This window comes from Bombina bombina, chromosome 1, assembly GCF_027579735.1.
Source record: "Bombina bombina isolate aBomBom1 chromosome 1, aBomBom1.pri, whole genome shotgun sequence".
NCBI classification, from domain to species: Eukaryota; Metazoa; Chordata; class Amphibia; order Anura; family Bombinatoridae; genus Bombina; species Bombina bombina.
Genome location: NC_069499.1, coordinates 11,472,282 through 11,492,406, shown reverse-complemented (window position 1 = coordinate 11,492,406; position 20,125 = coordinate 11,472,282). Strand labels below are relative to the sequence as shown.

Genomic DNA, 20,125 nt, shown 5'->3' with positions numbered 1-20,125 from the left:
TAACAAACCGTTAAAACAAGTAGAGTAAGTAACAGAAGACACACACAGTTCTAAACAAGTAGAGTCAGTAACAGAAGACACACACAGTTATAAACAAGTATAGTCAGTAACAGAAGACACTCACAGTTATAAACAAGTATCCAATAACAGAAGACACATAGTTATAAACAAGTAGAGTCAGTAACAGAAGACACACAGTTATAAACAAGTAGAGTCAGTAACAGAAGACACACACAGTTATACCCAAGTAGGATCAGTAACAGAAGACACACAACTATAAACAAGTAGAGTCAGTAACAGAAGAGAAGCAGTTATATACAAGTAGAGTCAGTAAAAGAAGACACAGCTAAAAATAAGTAGATTCAGTAACAGAAGACACACACAGTTATAAACAAGTGGAGTCAGTAACAGAATACACACAGTTATAAACAAGTAGAGTCAGTAACAGAAGACACACACAGTTATAAACAAGTGGAGTCAATAACAGAAGACACACAGTTATAAACAAGTGGAATCAGTAACAGAATAAACACAGTTATAAACAAGTAGAGTCAGTAACAGAAGACACACACAGTTATTAACAAGTGGAGTCAGTAACAGAATACACACAGTTATAAACAAGTAGAGTCAGTAACAGTTATAAATAAGTAGAGTCAGTAACAGAAGACATGCACAGTTATAAACAAGTAGAGTCAGCAACAGAATACACAGAGTTATAAACTAGTATAGTCAGTAACAGAAGACACATAGTTATAAACAAGTAGAGTCAGTAACAGAAGACACACAGCTATAAACAAGTAGAGTCAGTAACAGAAGACACATAGTTATAAACAAGTAGAGTCAGGAACAGAAGACACACACAGTTATAAACAAGTAGAGTCAGTAACAGAAGACACACATAGTTATAAACAAGTAGAGTCAGTAACAGAAGACACACACAGTTATAAACAAGTATCCAGTAACAGAAGGCACACACAGTTATAAACAAGTAGAGTCAGTAACAGAAGACACACAGTTAAACAAGTAGAGTCAGTAACAGAAGAGAAGCAGTTATATACAAGTAGAGTCAGTAAAAGAAGACGCAGTTAAAAACAAGTAGATTCAGTAACAGAAGACACACACAGTTATAAACAAGTAGAGTCAGTAACAGAAGACACACACAGTTGTAGAGTCAGCAACAGAATACACACAGTTATAAACAAGTGGAGTCAGTAACAGAATACACAGTTATAAACAAGTAGAGTCAGTAACAGTTATAAACAAGTAGAGTCAGTAACAGAAGAAACAGGTATAAACAAGTGGAGTCAGTAACATAATACACAGTTATAATCAAGTAGAGTCAGTAACAAACAGTTATAAACAAGTATCCAGTAACAGAAGACACACACAGTTATAAACAGGTAGAATCAGTAACAGAAGACACACAGTTAAACAAGTAGAGTCAGTAACAGAAGAGAAGCAGTTATATACAAGTAGAGTTAGTAAAAGAAGATGCAAACGTAGAGAGAAGCAGCACTCCAAAAATTGTGGTATAAAATCCAAAACTTTATTTTTTAGGCTTAAAAACAGAATATGTGCAACACAGCACAGCACAATGCAGAGTCAAAAATGGAGAGGGGAGCTGAGTCCTAACATGTTTCGTGCTATGCTGAGGGGAGCTGAGTCCTAACATGTTTCGTGCTATGCTGCATAGCACGAAACATGTTAGGACTCAGCTCCCCTCTCCATTTTTGACTCTGCATTGTGCTGTGCTGTGTTGCACATATTCTGTTTTTAAGCCTAAAGAATAAAGTTTTGGATTTTATACCACGATATTTGGAGTGCTGCTTCTCTCTACCTTTGTCTCATGAACTTGGCTCGATTTCTTTTCAAGCTGGCACCCCGCCATTTGTGCTTTTCTACAATGCCGATTTCCTAAGGCTATGATTGGTCAACAGCTTACACACCTCCATGGGCTGTAGCTACGTCACCTCCTCCACACTGTTTCCAAAAGAAGATGCAGCTAAAAACAAGTAGATTCAGTAACAGAAGACACACACAGTTATAAACAAGTAGAGCCAGTAACAGAAGACACATAGTTATAAACAAGTATCCAGTAACAGAAGACACACAGTTATAAACAAGTGGAGTCAGTAACAGAATAAACAGTTATAAACAAGTAGAGGCAGTAACAGAAGACACAGTTATAAACAAGTGGAGTCAGTAACAGAATACACAGTTATAAACAAGTAGAGGCAGTAACAAACAGTTATAAACAAGTAGAGTCAGTTCCAGAAGACACACAATGGAGTCAGTAACAGAATACACAGTTATAAACAAGTGGAGTCAGTAACAAAATACACAGTTATAAACAAGTAGAGTCAGTAACAAACCGTTAAAACAAGTAGAGTAAGTAACAGAAGACACACACAGTTATAAACAAGTAGAGTCAGTAACAGAAGACACACACAGTTATAAACAAGTATAGTCAGTAACAGAAGACACTCACAGTTATAAACAAGTATCCAGTAACAGAAGACACACAGTTATAAACAAGTAGAGTCAGTAACAGAAGACACACACAGTTATACCCAAGTAGGATCAGTAACAGAAGACACACAACTATAAACAAGTAGAGTCAGTAACAGAAGAGAAGCAGTTATATACAAGTAGAGTCAGTAAAAGAAGACACAGCTAAAAATAAGTAGATTCAGTAACAGAAGACACACACAGTTATAAACAAGTGGAGTCAGTAACAGAATACACACAGTTATAAACAAGTAGAGTCAGTAACAGAAGACACACACAGTTATAAACAAGTGGAGTCAGTAAGAGAAGACACACAGTTATAAACAAGTGGAGTCAGTAACAGAATACACACAGTTATAAACAAGTAGAGTCAGTAACAAACAGTTATAAACAAGTAGAGTCAGTAACAGAAGACACGCACAGTTATAAACAAGTAGAGTCAGCAACAGAATACACTGAGTTATAAACAAGTATAGTCAGTAACAGAAGACACATAGTTATAAACAAGTAGAGTCAGTAACAGAAGACACACAGCTATAAACAAGTAGAGTCAGTAACAGAAGACACATAGTTATAAACAAGTAGAGTCAGGAACAGAAGACACACACAGTTATAAACAAGTAGAGTCAGTAACAGAAGACACACATAGTTATAAACAAGTAGAGTCAGTAACAGAGACACATAGTTATAAACAAGTAGAGTCAGTAACAGAAGACACACACAGTTATAAACAAGTAGAGTCAGGAACAGAAGACACACAGTTATAAACAAGTATCCAGTAACAGAAGACACACACAGTTATAAACAAGTAGAGTCAGTAACAGAAGAGAAGCAGTTATATACAAGTAGAGTCAGTTAAAGAAGACGCAGCTAAAAAAGTAGCCAGTAAAAGAAGACACCCTTCTATAAACAAGTAGATTCAGCAACAGAAGGCATTCACTTATAATTAAGTAGTCAGTAACATAAGACACAGCTATAAACAAGTAGAGTCAGTAGCAGAAGACACACAGTTATAAACAAGTAGAGTCAGTAACAGAAGACACTCACAGTTATAAACAAGTAGAGTCAGTAACAGAAGACACACAGTTATAAACAAGTATCCAGTAACAGAAGACACACACAGTTATAAACAAGTAGAGTCAGTAACAGAAGAGAAGCAGTTATATACAAGTAGAGTCAGTTAAAGAAGATGCAGCTAAAAACAAGTAGATTCAGTAACAGAAGACACACACAGTTATAAACAAGTAGAGTCAGTAACAAAAGACACACACAGTTATAAACAAGTAGAGTCAGCAACAGAATACACACAGTTATAAACAAGTGGAGTCAGTAACAGAATACACAGTTATAAACAAGTAGAGTCAGTAATAGTTATAAACAAGTAGAGTCAGTAACAGAAGACACAGGTATAAACAAGTGGAGTCAGTAACAAACAGTTATAAACAAGTATCCAGTAACAGAAGACACACACAGTTATAAACAAGTAGAGCCAGTAACAGAAGACACATAGTTATAAACAAGTATCCAGCAACAGAAGACACACAGTTATAAACAAGTGGAATCAGTAATAGAATATACAGTTATAAACAAGTAGAGTCAATAACAGTTATAAACAAGTAGAGTCAGTAACAGAAGACAGAGTTATAAACAAGTGGAGTCAGTAACAGAATACACAGTTATAAACAAGTAGAGGCAGTAACAAACAGTTATAAACAAGTAGAGTCAGTTCCAGAAGAAACACAATGGAGTCAGTTACAGAATACACAGTTATAAACAAGTGGAGTCAGTAACAAAATACACAGTTATAAAAAAGTAAAGTCAGTAACAAACCGTTAAAACAAGTAGAGTCAGTAACAGAAGACACACACAGTTATAAACAAGTAGAGTCAGTAACAGAAGACACACACAGTTATAAACAAGTAGAGTCAGTAACAGAAGACACACACAGTTATAAACAAGTATAGTCAGTAACAGAAGACACTCACAGTTTTAAACAAGTATCCAGTAACAGAAGACACATAGTTATAAACAAGTAGATTCAGTAACAGAAGACACACAGTTATAAACAAGTAGAGTCAGTAACAGAAGACACACACAGTTATAAACAAGTAGAGTCAGGAACAGAAGACACACATTTATAAAAAAAAGTAGCCAGTAAAAGAAGACACACATCTATAAACAAGTAGATTCAGTAACAGAAGACATTCACTTATAATTAAGTAGTCAGTAACATAAGACACAGCTATAAACAAGTAGAGTCAGTAACAGAAGACACACACAGTTATACCCAAGTAGGATCAGTAACAGACACACAACTATAAACAAGTAGAGTCAGTAACAGAAGAGAAGCAGTTATATACAAGTAGAGTCAGTAAAAGAAGACATACAGCTAAAAATAAGTAGATTCAGTAACAGAAGACACACACAGTTATAAACAAGTGGAGTCAGTAACAGAATACACACAGTTATAAACAAGTAGAGTCAGTAACAGAAGACACACACAGTTATAAACAAGTGGAGTCAGTAACAGAAGACACACAGTTATAAACAAGTGTAGTCAGTAACAGAATAAACACAGTTATAAACAAGTAGAGTCAGTAACAGAAGACACACAGTTATAAACAAGTGGAGTCAGTAACAGAATACACACACAGTTATAAACAAGTAGAGTCAGTAACAGTTATAAACAAGTAGAGTCAGTAACAGAAGACACACAGTTATAAACAAGTAGAGTCAGTAACAGAAGACACACACAGTTATAAACAAGTAGAGTCAGTAACAGAAGACACTCACAGTTATAAACAAGTAGAGTCAGTAACAGAAGACACACACAGTTATAAACAAGTATCCAGTAACAGAAGACACACAGCTATAAACAAGTAGAGTAAGTAACAGAAGACTCACAGCTATAAACAAGTAAAGTCAGTAACAGAAGATTTACATCTATAAACAAGTAAAGTCAGTAACAGAACCATCACCACCTTATTGCATTTCATTGACATGAGTTACCTGAGTGTACTTGCGGAAGAAAACTCCTTGTACCTTTCCAAACACCTCATAATCCACAGAGATCAGATGGTCTCCTTCAGCCATATTTTTTTCTGTGGAAGACAGTGGTTAAGTGACAGTAAGTGAAAAACACAAACAAGCTGATTGATAACATCATGTCTGATCTACCTACAGCCGTAACCCAGCATAGATACTACAGAGATTTTATTATTATTATTATTATTATTCTTTATTTATAAAGCTCTGCCCATGGGTACAGAGATAAAAGTACAACGGAGAAACAATACAATAGACAAAATTTTACAGACAAATACAAGGGGAATTAAGGGCCCTATTCCTGTGGGAACTTACAATCTAGATGGGTAGGAGGATGGGTAACAGGAGGTGGGGACTGCAAAGGTGAGAATGATAGTAGTGATTAGATAGATGGGGGCAACTATTAATTATGTTAAATTAATTTGTTAATGAGTCGGGTGATAAGCTTCCCTAAACAAAAACAAAATTTATGCTTACCTGATACATTTATTTATTTCTTGACACGATGAGTCCACGGATCATCTAATTACTATTGGGAATATCACTCCTGCCCAGCAGGAGGCGGCAAAGAGCACCACAGCAAAGCTGTTAAATATCACCTCCCTTCCCTCCCACCCCAGTCATTCGACCGAAGTAAAGGAGAGAAAGGAAGCAACAAGGTGCAGAGGTGTCTGAAGTTTATAACATACCAACAACCTGTCTTAAGAACAGAGCGGGCCGTGGACTCATCGTGTCAAGAAATAAATAAATTTCTCAGGTAAGCATAAATTTTGTTTTCTTTCTAATTACACGATGAGTCCACGGATCATCTAATTACTATTGGGAATTAATACCCAAGCTAGAGTACACAGATGATAAGAGAGGGACAAGACAGGGAACCTAAACGGAAGGCACCACTACTTGAAGAACCTTTCTCCCAAAAGCGGCCTCAGCCAAGGCAAAAGTGTCAAATTTATAGAATTTTGAAAAAGTGTGAAAAGAGGAACAAGTTGCAGCCTTCCACAGAATCTTCATTTTTGAATGCCCATGAGGAAGCAAAAGCCCTTGTGGAATGAGCCGTAACTCTCTCTGGAGGATGCTGTCCAGCAGTTTCATAGGCAAAACGTATGATACTCTTCAGCCAAAAAGAAAGAGAGGTAGCCGTAGCTTTCTGTCCCTACGTTTTCCCGAGAAAACCACAGGTCTGCATACCAAATCCTGCGAAGCCAAGCCAGTGCAATGAGGATTACCGACACCCTCTCCTGCTTGATTCAAGCAATGACCCGAGGAAGAAGAGCGAACGGAGGAAATAGGTATGCAAGACTGAAGGTCCAAGGTACCGCCAGGCCGTCTATCAGTACAGCTTGAGGGTCGCTGGACCTCGATCTGTACCTTGAAAACTTGGCATTATGCCGAGATGCCATGAGATCCAATTCCGGCTGACCCCATTTGAGAATCAGGCTGGAAAACACTTCCAGATGGAGTTCCCACTCCCCTGGGTGAAAGGTCTGCCTGCTCAGAAAGTCTGCCTCCCAGTTGTCCACCCCTGGGATGTGGATTGCTGACAGACAGCAATTGTGGGTCTCTGCCCACCGAATTATCTGGTCTACCTCTGTCATGGCTAAGGAACTCTGCGTTCCTCCCTGATGGTTGATGTAAGCCACTAAAGTTATGTTGTCCGACTGGAACCTGATGAACCGGGCCGAGGCCAACTGGGGCCAGGCCAGAAGAGCACTGAAGATTGCCCTCAGTTCCAGAATGTTTATGGGCAGAACTGACTCTGACTGAGTCCAAGTTCCCTGAGCCTTTAGAGAGCCCCAGACTGCTCCCCATCCTAGAAGGCTGGCGTCTGTTGTCACAATCACCCAAGAGGGTCTGCAAAAGCAGGTTCCCTGGGAGAGATGATCCTGAGACAACCACCAAAGAAGAGAATACCTTGTCTCCTGCTCCAGCTGTATTCGTGGAGACAAATCCGCATAATCTCCATTCCATTGACTGAGCATGTTTAACTGCAGAGGTCTGAGGTGGAAACGATCGAACGGGATGATGTCCATTGCCGCCACCATCAGCCCGATTACCTCCATGCACTGAGTCACTAATGGCCGAGGAGCAGACTGAAGCACTAGGCAAGAATCGAAAATCTTTGATTTCCTGACTTCTGTCAGAAAAATCTTCATTGATAGGGAATCTATTATGGTTCCCAAAAAAGTTACCCTTGTCATTGGAACTAAGGAGCTCTTTTCCAAATTTACCTTCCATCCCTGAGATCGCAGGAAAGATAACAACATTTCCGTGTGGGACCTTGCTTGTTGAAAGGATGGCGCCTGGACTAGGATGTCGTCTATATAGGTCACCATTGCAATGCCCCGCAATCAGAGCACCGCCAACAGGGATTCCAGAACCTTTGAGAAAATTCTGGGAGCTGTGGCAAGGCCAAAAGGAAGAGCCACGAATTGGAAGTGTTTGTCTATAAATGCAAACCTTAGAAACGTGATGATCCATGTGAATGGGAACATGCAGGTACGCGTCTTTTAAATCCACCATTGTCATAAATTGACCCTCTTGGACCAAAGGAAGAATGGAACGAATAGTTTCCATCTTGAAGGACAGTACTCTGAGACATTTGTTTAGACTCTTGAGATCTAAAATTGGTCTGAAGGTTCCCTCCTTTTTTGGGAACCACAAACAGATTAGAATAAAACCCCAGACCCCGTTCCTGCATCGGAACAGGCACTATCACTCCCAGGTCGGAGAGGTCCCGTACACAGTGTAAGAACGCCTCTCTTTTTGTCTGTTCTACAGATAATCTTGAAAGCAGAAACCTGCCTGTGGGAGGAAAATTCTTGAACTCTAGTTTATATCCCTGGGACACTATGTCCACTGCCCAGAGATCCTGAACATCTTGAACCCAAGCCTGAGCGAAAAAGGAAAGCCTGCCCCCCACAAGATCCGGTCCCAGATCGGGGGCAGGCCCTTCATGCTGTCTTTGATTCAATAGCAGGCTTTTTGGATTGTTTTCCCTTGTTCCAAGACTGATTGGATCTCCAGGAAGGTTTGGACTGTTCTTGCTTGGAAGAAAAAGCGGAAAAATTTCCCTTGAAATTTACAAAGGAACAAAAATTACTCTGACGTCCCTTTTGTTTGTTTCTCTTATCCTGAGGGAGAAGATGACCCTTTCCTCCCGTAATATCAGAGATTATTTCCGTCAAAACCGGTCCAAACAAGGTATTCCCCTTGTAAGGAATTGCTAAAAGTTTAGAGACTTAGATGACACATCCGCAGACAAAGGTTTTAACCATAAAGCTCTGCGGGCTAGTAAAGCAAAACCTGAAATCTTTGCTCCCAGTTTGATAACCTGTAGGGAAGCATCAGTAATAAAGGAATTAGCCAACTTAAGGGCTTTTATCCTATCCTGGATCTCATCCAGGGGAGTTTCTGTCCTGATAGTATCAGATAACGCATCAAACCAACCAATATGCCGCCGCACTAGTGACGGTAGCAATGCACACAGCAAGTTGCCATTGTAAACCTTGGTGTACATACATCTTCTTGAGTAACCCCTCTAATTTTTTTTATCCATAGGATCTTTAAAAGCACAACTATCCTTTATGGGAATAGTAGATCTCTTGGCCAAAGTGGAAATAGCTCCTTCCACCTTGGGTACTGTTTGCCAAACCTCCTTGATAGAGTCCGCTATGGGAAACATCTTTTTAAATAAAGGAGATGCAGAAAAAGGGATACCCGGTCTCTCCCATTCCTTAGCAATGATCTCAGAAGCTCGGTCAGGTACTGGAAAAACCTCTACCGAGGAAGGTACCTCAAAATATTTGTTTAGCTTACTGGATTTCTTCGGATTAACTACAACTATAGTGTTACAAAAGAATAATAGGGGGCGCCCTTGAGAACACACTAAGTGAATTTTACAGATAAAACTAGTTTCAAATATATGCTACATATACAGATAAATCTATATAAGGGTATATGGTATATATAGATAGATAGATATAATATCACACCATGTAATACACCTATTGGTACAAATGAATACAAAATAAGGTAGAGTTAACACACAATAATCAAGAGACTATTGCATAACACCCAGAGGAGATAGATATCAAATAAAGGTACAATAATTGTGTAATGTCCTTTTTTATAATGAATCTTGATAGTAGAATACAGAGGCAGCAATCTGTGGTGGTCCAGGCCAGGATCCAATTACAGCAATCTAAAACAACAAACAAGAACAGATGTGCCACATGGCCCAATATTGCAGGTTCCAGAGAATGATAAATCTGCTAGATAATTGCACTCACCTGTATTGAAGCACCTCAGATGGTGCAAATGACACAGTCTGGGATCTATAACAGTCACCCAGCAGACCGACCTCCCGAATTGATACAGGGTCTGTATAAGATAGAAAGCACATTAAAGCCTATATGGCCTAGTATTGTATGGCTAGAATAATACCACACCAGTAAGATATAAAATTTAGACTCACATTTGATGAAGCATCTCCAATGATGCTATAGAGGCAAGCTGGGATCAATTCAGTCACCCAACAGACTTAGTACCATGGCATACAGCATACAACAGTCCTCTTTGTTGGTCTATAGGTCAGTAATGTCCTCAGAAAATAACCAATTCTCAGGCAGCAAGTGTTTTAGTAAAAGTTAAAATCACTTTAATAAAATGTAGGATAATTGCGACGCGTTTCTCAGTCCCAGATTGTTTCCTCAGGCATAATAAAATAGTTTACAAACACTTGCTATATATACCTAACCAAACCAATTACCATAATTGATAACACTTGTTGTGGGTGTAGTCTATGACATCATTAGTATCCTAGCTACTGATATATTTTGTCAACAAATGTAAACACAATTTATATGTTGTAAATCAAAAAATGCACATCAAAACTTGCAATGCATAGATTAATCACAGACATATTTAGACAGCATAAATAAATACAGAATTATAAAAACGATTTGTATTTTTCTTTATATCCATTGAAGCTTATGGTAAACAGCTTAATCATAGATGATCACTGTTTCTATACCATATCTGAACTGAGTGTGTATATGTTATACATCTTGGTCGTTTATACTCTATTACTTGTTTTGCTATTTCTTTTTTGATATGCCATCCCTAACTGGCATTGCCCCAATATGATTACGAGTTAGGAGTCCGTGCACTTTTATTTCTTTTTTTAGGCGTTTGTGTTAAAGCCGAAAATTATCCAACTTTTGGATCTGGTGTTAAGCTAACTTGCGATCTCATATTGAGGACAAAAGCCTACTTAAATAATAACAAGCTTTCTGTTTATTTAGAGTATAAAAGATCACTTACTTTGTTTTATTTCAAGCGCCAGCTGAACTTCTAAGTGGCGTGTGTGCAGCGCTAGTGCGCATGTCACTAGCGTTGCCATGGATACCAAAGCCCTATTCAGCTCCACGTTATGTGTGCAGCGCTAGTGCGCATGTCACTAGCGTTGCCATGGATACCAAAGTCCTATTCAGCTCCACGTTATGCATATGAGAACGCTGTTGGTAATAGGATAATGTGATCCGATAGATGAGGTTAGCTATTGGCTTATTCCATCAAGGGACGTTAGTTAGCCCTATCATTCTGTAAAAATCAGTACCATACTCGCTACAGACCATGTTATAACAGTCATACGGCCATGCTCCACCCACAGTCGACATACACAACCCTGTCAGAGTGAGAGACATTATTGGCGATCGGTAATTGATCTACAATATAAGCCATAAACATAATAAATATACAAATAATAACATAGTGATATGTATAATGTATGTGATAAATGCATATACATTTCTAGTGATCTAAAGTGCTATATCTTAATGATAAAACTAAATATATATTCTTAATGAATCTAAATAAATATTCCAGAGGAATATATAATAATAAGACTTAATATAAGTGTATCTGATAGTGTCATTCTTCCATAAACTATATCTAAATAAATATTCCAAGGGAATATATCATGAAAAAGGTGTATCTGAGAGTGTCATTCTTCCATGAACCATAAATCATATGCTACTCCTATTCTTCTGGATGTTGCGATTCATATGAGGATCTCATAAATATATTCATATCAACTATACTATAAATAACATATGCAACATTACCTAGATAGTATTAATGTATATCCAAATAATATAATATATTAGTCAAGTATATTAGATGAGTGTATAAGGATATAGCAATATAACCTAGTAATGACATAATGTGACGTAATATGTGTTAAAGTGTGTGTTTAAAGAATATAGTTAATAATTAATAAAATATCTTATAATGTGATAATTAAAAATAATATAATCCATATGAGTATTCACAAGTGATGTCGTAAGTGTGTATTAAATATAAATGTATATGTGAAAGTGTCTAATAGTGTGCTGTGTAGACTACATAGACCTGTTTATAATGTAGGAAATTAAATCAATTAATAAACTTATATGATGAGAATAATAGATCATCAGAGGTCAAAGGCTGCTAGGTCTACGCACTCATTCAGACCCTCAGGAACTAGAGTATGTAACTTATGTATCCAAAATGTTTCTCTACGGCGTAGAGTGAGTATAGGATTGTGACTATTTCGTGGTACTTGTTCTATAGGTAATATATGGACTGATTTTGAGCCACCTTTATAATGCCTTGATAAGCTATGTTTGAGGAATTTTCTTTTGATGTTATATTTGTGTTCGCTCCATCTCCTCTTAATGGTTCGGGAGGTGCGCCCTACATATTGGACCCCACAAGTACAACCAATTAAATATATTACGTACGTTGATTCGCATGAGAGTCTCTTGGTGATCTTAAATTGTTCACCTGTTTGATAGGAACAGAAAGTATTGGTTCCATTTGTCACCACTTTGCACATATTGCATCTTGGCTTTAGACATTTAAAGACTCCATTCTTGGGCGTAAAATTGCCCAAAAAAGTCCTATTAGGACCTGTAACTCGATTCTGTTGTGGTACTTTATCTCTCACTATCTTACTTGGGGCTAATTTGTTCTTAAGTGTAGGGGCTCTCCTATAGACTATTCTAGGTTTCATAGAGATACAATTTTTAAGGAATGGGACATCACGTATAATAGGCCAGTGTTTCAAAATGATGTTATTAATTTCTCGGTATCGACTACTGTAGCCTGTGATAAAAAGTGGTGTTTTACATGACTCATTGTTTCTTTCTCTATTAGTTTTGTCCTTCATTTTAGCTTGTGACAGATATTTATTTCTGTCATCATGGAGAGCTCTTGAGTATCCTTTCTGTACTAAATCAGGGGGATAACCCTTTTCTATGAATCTATCTCTGATAATCGCAGACTGTTTTTTGTAACTTTCTATTGTGCTGCAATTCCGTCGGATTCGTCTGAACTGCCCATAAGGGACGTTCTTTTTCCAGCAATGATAGTGATTGCTGCCGTAATTTAAGAAGCTGTAACAATCTACCTTTTTAAAAAAGGTTTCCGACATGATATCACCAGTTGCAGAAAAATATAACAGTAAATCCAAATATTCAATCATACTGGGCTGAATATTACTTGTAAATTCCAAATCAAATTCATTGGAATTTAGAGAGTTGGTATATATTAAAGCTTCCTCATATGAGCCTTTAAACAAAAAGATCAGATCATCTATATAACGGCCATAGAACACCAGACTCGCACCCATAGGAGATCCATATACATGGGTCTCCTCAAATTTGCCCATATACAAATTGGCAAAACTGGGTGTGAATCTGGTGCCCATGGCCGTCCCCTTAACCTGAAGATAATACATACCCTGATAGAGAAAATAATTGTGGTGCAAAATAAATTGAATTAACTCAGTTATAAATTGTTGCTGTTTGACAGGCATATAAATGTCAGATGCTAAGTATGACTGGATCGCTCTCAATCCTTTGTCATGTGGGATGTTTGAATATAATGAGCTGACATCGCTTGTGATCCACCACGGATTCTGGTCAGTCTTGGTGATCCCCAGATTAGCTAACTTATTTATTAAATCAGTGGAATCTTTAATAAAAGAAGGTAAAGTGATCACATGTTTTTGTAGAAATTAATCCACATAGGCAGACACATGGTCAGTAAGGCTATCAATGCCAGCCACTATAGGACGACCAGGAGGCTTAGAAGAATTTTTATGTATTTTAGGAAGATGATAGTAAAAGGCCATACTTGGATTTTTAGGATATAGATATTCTTTCTCCTTTTTAGTCAAAATGCCTTCATCAAAACCCTCAGAGAGGAGAGATAGTAGTTGTTTCTGATAAACAGATGTGGGATTGCTAGGTAATGTCCTATAGTGGCTGGCATTGTTGAGAATACTATTAGCCTCCTGAATATAATCAGTAATGTTCTGAAGGACTATTCCTCCGCCCTTATCAGCTTGGCGGATCACTAAGTCTTTGTTATTACTTAGAGATTTGAGGGCAATGTGTTCACCAGGACTCAAGTTGTTTTTATACTTAGATTTTTTAGAAAGTTTCTCAAGATCTTTTAACACCATAGATTGAAAGATAGAAATGTGTGAGTTTTTGGTTCTAGGTGGATTAAAATTAGATTTTGGCTTGAAATCAGTATGAATGTAATTTTCAGTCAGTTGTTGCAGAAGAGTATCTGGTTCATACATGATTAGACCATCAGTCAAACGCTCATTCATAGAGTCCACAATAATAGGCCTATTATTTGTGTTTTTAAGACGTTTCTCAGCAAAATATTTTTGCAACGATAGTTTTCTTGTGAAATTATTCACATCCACAAACAATTGAAACATATTGGGACTATTTGAAGGACTGAATGATAGACCCTTTCCCAAAACTCTAATTTCATCATCTGATAGTTCAAAATTAGACAGATTATGTATCCCTTTTTTATAATTTAACAGTTTTTCTTTTTTGATGGTTGAGGATTTTCCTCTATTTCCCCGTTTCCGTGTGTTCTTTTTTGTCGTGGTGGTCGGGGGACAAAGTCCACTGTTCTAGCTGTGAGTTGTGGCCCACATCTAAAAAAGGAGTATGACAAACTCCTTCATCATATGGTGTAGGGGGATTGCTCATGTTATTATAACCTTCCATAATCAGTGGTTGGTACCTGTTATCTGATTCAAATGATTTATTCCTAATGTTAGGTTGATGTAAGTGTTCAGAAGGCTTTGGGAGATGATGACTATTTTTCTCTTTATAAACAGGTCTTTCATGGTGATTATTAGATGTAGTATTTTGAGGACTTCCAACATAATGTTGATTGTTCCCTCCATAAGATTGATAATCTAAGTGATTGCGAGAATTTTGTGGACTATCAACATAGTGTTGATTAGTCAATCTTGAAGGCTGATGATCTGAATGATTACGAGAACCAGAGTAGCGATGTTGGTTAAAATCGCCTCTCTGTTCATTCTCATAGTTGTGTTCCATGGGTTTGTTCCTATAGTCTTGCCCATATGAGTGGTTAGATTTATACTGATAATTCCCATTGTTATAGAATCTATCTGAGGTAAAGTAATTATTATTACCTCTTTGTGAATTTGTATCATTAAATCCTATATATGAACGGTCAACCTGTCTAGTCTTGTAGGAAACCTGATGTTGTTTATTGTCTCTATAGGTATTAGACTCAAATGGATGGGGTTTATAGTGTGTGTTAGTATTCCTATGATTAGCATAATTCTGTTTGGGTCTCCTTTGGTTTTCATTATAATTCTCAAAGGTATGTTTGGACATGTTCTTCATATTGTTATCATGATATTGTTGAGTTCTTCTATTATTAGTATTATGTGTAAGGTGATTATCATTGCTTCTATTGCTAGTGCGGTTATAAGTGTAAACTTCACCTTTAGAGTAGTCATCTTCATCTCTACTTAGTACCACAACAGAATCGAGTTACAGGTCCTAATAGGACTTTTTTGGGCAATTTTACGCCCAAGAATGGAGTCTTTAAATGTCTAAAGCCAAGATGCAATATGTGCAAAGTGGTGACAAATGGAACCAATACTTTCTGTTCCTATCAAACGGGTGAACAATTTAAGATCACCAAGAGACTCTCATGCGAATCAACGTACGTAATATATTTAATTGGTTGTACTTGTGGGGTCCAATATGTAGGGCGCACCTCCCGAACCATTAAGAGGAAATGGAGCGAACACAAATATAACATCAAAAGAAAATTCCTCAAACATAGCTTATCAAGGCATTGTGCTTATGCGCATAAAGGTGGCTCAAAATCAGTCCATATATTACCTATAGAACAAGTACCACGAAATAGTCACAATCCTATGCTCACTCTACGCCGTAGAGAAACATTTTGGATACATAAGTTACATACTCTAGTTCCTGAGGGTCTGAATGAGTGCGTAGACCTAGCAGCCTTTGACCTCTGATGATCTATTATTCTCATCATATAAGTTTATTAATTGATTTAATTTCCTACATTATAAACAGGTCTATGTAGTCTACACAGCACCCTATTAGACACTTTCACATATACATTTATATTTAATACACACTTACGACATCACTTGTGAATACTCATATGGATTATATTATTTTTAATTATCACATTATAAGATATTTTATTAATTATTAACTATATTCTTTAAACACACACTTTAACACATATTTGGTCACATTATGTCATTACTAGGTTATATTGCTATATCCTTATACACTCATCTAATATACTTGACTAATATATTATATTATTTGGATATACATTAATACTATCTAGGTAATGTTGCATATGTTATTTATAGTATAGTTGATATGAATATATTTATGAGATCCTCATAAGAATCGCAACATCCAGAAGAATAGGAGTAGCATATGATTTATGGTTTATGGAAGAATGACACTCTCAGATACACCTTTTTCATGATATATTCCCTTGGAATATTTATTTAGATATAGTTTATGGAAGAATGACACTATCAGATACACTTATATTAAGTCTTATTATTATATATTCCTCTGGAATATTTATTTAGATTAATTAAAGTGAAAGTAAATTATTCCTCATTGCAATATATCATAATAATCTATAGGTGAAATATAACATTTTCGCATGTTTTTTTTCCGTTTACTTCAATCTAATCGTTTATATTTCTATTATTTATTTCCCTACCGTTCTTGGCTTTACTCCTCCCACCCTCCTCTTCCTGGATTTTGTATTCATTACGTATAGAGCGGTCCCAACCGCTCTACACGTAGGCTTGAAAGCTCGTTCACGGTTTTGTGATCTATTGCGCATGCGCTAATCGGCGATCGGCGTATAAATGCGCATGCGAACTTTCTCATCCCCTATTGAAAACGCGCATGCGTCAAACTGTTTGGCTAGGACGCTGAAAATCTTGGCAGCAAATTATCGTCAGGAATGCGCATGCGCGAATTGTGAACGCGTGACTGACATCACCGTGCTTATATTGGACTCCGAGCATGCGCATTCAATGCGAGCAGGCTGTGACGTAGTTTTCTGGCCGATCGGCGGAAAATGTTGGCTCAGAAAAGAGTCTATAATTTAAAGTTCTCTCAATACATGAGGAACAGAAATGGATTGGTGGTTCCACATTGGCATCAAAACACAAAGTGACAAGTTTTGCAAAGCCTCTTGGTCCATTCTGACTCACAATGGATCAAATTATAACCTTGATTTTTTAAATAAAAATTAAAATAACAAAAATGTTACTGTCCCTTTAAATTTATACCGTAACTTTTTTTACTTTTTTTTAAATAATAATAATAATAAAACACCACCTCTACACCTCAGCTTCTTTGCTGAGGTGCCTACCTGATCTGCTACACCGGAGCTTGATAATTCCCTCTAGGTAATGATCCGGAAACCAGCAGCAGAAGAAGTGAGCCGTTTTCCAGTCCTAGAAACGCATGCTTTCAGAAAATCAAGCGTTTCTAGCCAGACCCTGAAAAACTCTACCTCTAAAGTGAAGTAAAAGTGGCGCGCAACCCAGATTGCCGCCTCACATAGCTCCGCCCATCGTGGGCGTTCCCAAACCAAAATCTCCCGGTCGGTATGATGTGATAAAGTTTAACCGTCGGGAGAAGTGAAACCACCATAGCCTAAAAAGTCTCCTTAGCCCCAGTGCCTGCTTAAACGGCTGTCTTATCAATCCTCTCCAGTATAGGAGAGTTTAAGTGTCCCTTCTTATATAAAGTGCCTTCACATTAAATTGGCCCCTTTGACATTTATGTGTTTGAAATAAAGTGCCCACTTTTTCTGAGTGTTTCACCTTCCCAGAAATAAGTCAGCACTTACCTCACAAATCTGCCCGACAGCAAGGCAGCTCACCAGGTTTGAGAGGTCCTCTCCCTCACATAGCCTTGTGGAAAGAAAAAAAGAATGAGTAATTTTACTCAGGCTTACAGAGTTAGGGCAGCATAAATTACATGGGAGGAGCAGTGAGAATTATGTCCCACAAGTTCCCATTGCTCTAAAGCCACCACTGCCCTACTGAAGAGACTGATGTGGACTACGGCTACACCCCAGAACAAAGCAGCACAATCCTGCACTACTTAAAAAAATAATTAAATCTTGCTTAAAGAAAGAAGGGAGGTGATATTTAACAGCTTTGCTGTGGTGCTCTTTGCCGCTTCCTGCTGGGAAGGAGTGACATTCCCAATAGTAATTAGATGATCCGTGGACTCATCATGTCATTAGAAAGAAAAGGGCTTTAGGGAGCATTTAAAGTAGGGCTGGGCGATATGGGCAAAAATGTTTTCTTATAAATGACTATAACACCTTCATTTTTCAATAAAAAATGTATTTAAGACTACAGAATCTTAGGGGCCCATTTATCAAAGGGCTTGCGGACCTGATCCGACACTGCTGATGAGGTCCGCAAGACCTCGCTAAATGCGGAGAGCAATACGATCTCCGCATTTAACATTGCACCAGCAGCTCACAAGAGCTGCTGGTGCAACGCCGCCCCCTGCTGACTCGCGGCCAATCGGCCGCCAGCAGGGGGGTGTCAATCAACCTGATCGTATTCGATCGGGTTGATTTCCGGCGATTCCTGTCCGCCTGCTCAGAGCAGGCGGACAGGGTTATGGAGCAGTGATCTTTAGACCGCTGCTTCATAACTTGTGTTTCTGGCGAGTCTGAAGACTCGCCAGAAACACGGCCCTTCAAGCTCCGTACGGAGCTTGATAAATGGGCCTGCTGATGTACATGTTTCTCAATGTCCAATACACCCTGTGAGCAGGGCCGCCACTAGGAATTTCGGGGCCCCTGACTCATCCATTGATCAGGGCCCCCCCCCCCTCCTTTGACATGTGCAATTTTTGACCAAGTGACAAACGTATATGCACTTTATTCTTAATTGTCTATTTAAACTTGGAAATGTTGTAAAGGTAGTAACATACACACACACAGACACACTCATACACTGAAACACACAAACAAACTCACACATAAGGATTCCCATATAGACACTCTAGCAGACACGCAAAGAAACACACTCAGACACAGACACCCAGCACTTGTTTACATTGACCTGACAAGTAATAAGGTAAACTATAGTTTTGTAAATAAAAAAAAGGAGATTTAGAAAACAAAATATGGAGTTCTGATTATCTTTTTGTAAAGGAAGATGCCAACTAAATAATGACAACAGCATGCAGTGGCTGAAAGGAAGGGCCCTGAACTGCCTAAACAATAATTTAAAGGTTAAATGGTGGATTGGTTACTTCCGGAAAGGTCTTGTTAGTCTCAAAGTCTGTAGAAAGATGTGAATAATTAGTAGTAAGGTCAAAATGTCCTAAAAAGGAACAGACAATGGCCACACACACACAAACTCAAACTTGCACATACACCCAAGGAAACACCAACAGAGACAGCCTCAGAAAACACACAAAGACATACACCCACACACAGAGACACCCACAGAACACACAGAAAGACATACACACACAGAGAGACAACCACATAAAAAACACAGAAAGACATACATACACACACTCTCACTGAGACATCCACAGAAAACACACAAAGACATACACACACCCTCACAGAGACACCCACATAAAACACACACCCTCACAGAGATACCCACATAAAACACACACCCTCACAGAGACATCCACAGAAAACACAGACATACATACATACATACCCACACACACCCTCACAGAGACATCCACAGAAAACACAGACATACACACCCACCCTCACAGAGGCATCCAGAGAAAATACACAAAGAAAAACATACACACACCCTCACAGAGACACCCACAGAAAAAGCTCGAAGACATACACCCCCCCCCCCCACAGAGAGACCCACAGATAAAAAATACATACACACTCATAGAGACACAAACCAAAGCACGAAGACATAAACACAGACACCCACAGAAACACTCACAGGAGGAAACATTTATGCACCTTGCATCACTTAAATCAACAGTGTGTGACATGCATGATAAAAAAATTTTTAGAAATTAAGAGGTCACTTTTTAAAGAATCATATTTGTAAATGTGCAAACAAAAATAATTCTGTGAATTCAAAATTGTACATTAATGAGCTGGGTAGATGGATAGATGAAGAAAAGTACCTTTAAAAGGT

General features: G+C 38.0%; 1 long non-coding RNA gene across 1 annotated transcript in view; it reads right to left on the bottom strand.

The window, feature by feature from the left end:
* Positions 1 to 5,516: 5,516 nt before the first annotated feature.
* The window catches only part of LOC128635920 (uncharacterized), a 57,049-nt gene continuing 42,440 nt past the window's right edge, over positions 5,517 to 20,125 (bottom strand). Inside the window, exon 3 of the long non-coding RNA XR_008398617.1 lies at positions 5,517 to 5,609. This is a non-coding gene — a long non-coding RNA (uncharacterized LOC128635920). The remainder of the gene's footprint in view (positions 5,610 to 20,125) is intronic.